The sequence below is a fragment of the Varanus komodoensis genome, unplaced genomic scaffold (assembly GCF_004798865.1).
Source record: "Varanus komodoensis strain SLA01 unplaced genomic scaffold, ASM479886v1 scaffold16, whole genome shotgun sequence".
In the NCBI taxonomy this organism is placed as follows: domain Eukaryota; kingdom Metazoa; phylum Chordata; class Lepidosauria; order Squamata; family Varanidae; genus Varanus; species Varanus komodoensis.
Window position 1 is genome coordinate 12,254,755 of NW_025335468.1, and position 1,182 is coordinate 12,255,936.

Genomic DNA, 1,182 nt, shown 5'->3' on the forward strand with positions numbered 1-1,182 from the left:
CCAGGCGGACCTCTTTGGGGAGCGCATTCCATAGATTGGGTGCCACCACAGAGAAAGCCCTCCTCCGAGTACTTACCCTCCTAATTTCCTTCACAGAGGGTTCCCGGAGAAGGGCCTCTCCCGCAGATCTCAAGGGGCAGGCGGGCATATATGGACGTAAGTGCTCCTTCAGGTAACCAGGACCCAAGCCATTAAGGGCTTTATAGGTCATAACCAACACCTTGAATTGGCCCCGGACTTCAACAGGGAGCTAGTGAAGCTGACGGAGAACTGGGGTTATATGAGAACAACGCCCAGTCCCCGTCAGCAGCCTGGCAGCTCTGTTTTGCACCAATTGAAGTATCCAGACCATCTTCAAGGGCAGCTCCACGTAGAGCTCGTTACAGAAGTCAAGTCGGGAAGTCACCAACGTGTGTGTCACTGTCACCAGGCAGTCGTTCTCCAGGTAGGGGCACAGCTGATGGATCAGCCGAAGCTGAAAGAAAGCGCTCCTCGCCACCACTGTCACCAGTGAAAGCTCTGGGTCGAGGAGCACTCCCAAGCTGCGGACCTTGTCCCTAAGAGGGAGTGCAACCCCATTCAGGACAAGGTCCAGGTCCCCCACCCCGAAGCCCGAGCCACCTACCAACAGGACCTCCATCTTGCCTGGATTGAGCTTCAGTTTATTGGCCCTCATCCAGCCCATTACCTTGGCCAGGCACCAGTTCAGTACAGCCACTGCCTCACCTGGATTGGTTGAAAACAAGAGGTAGACCTGGGTATCATCAGCGTACTGATAATTCCACAGCCCACACCTCCAGATGTCCTCTCCCAGCAGTTTCATGTAGATGTTAAACAGCAAAGGGGACAAAATAATATATAAAATTATAATACATAATTTAAAATTTAAAATTTTATATATTTAAACGATATTTTTTTCCTGCAAGGAAACCAAGGAAACTTAAATAATCCTCCTGCTTCTTTCTATTTTACATAAAACCAAGTAATATGATAACCTTACCAAGTAAAGGTGTTTCCATTCAGATCCTACTATATGACATATCTCTATTTATATGTATTTATTTAGAAGAAACAATCTAAAAGTTTTTGAAATGGTGCTTGTGGGTTTCCTGGCTCATAACCCAGTCCTACTACATGTAGTATGTTTTTATTTAAATAAAAAATTTCAACCTAAAAAAAAAA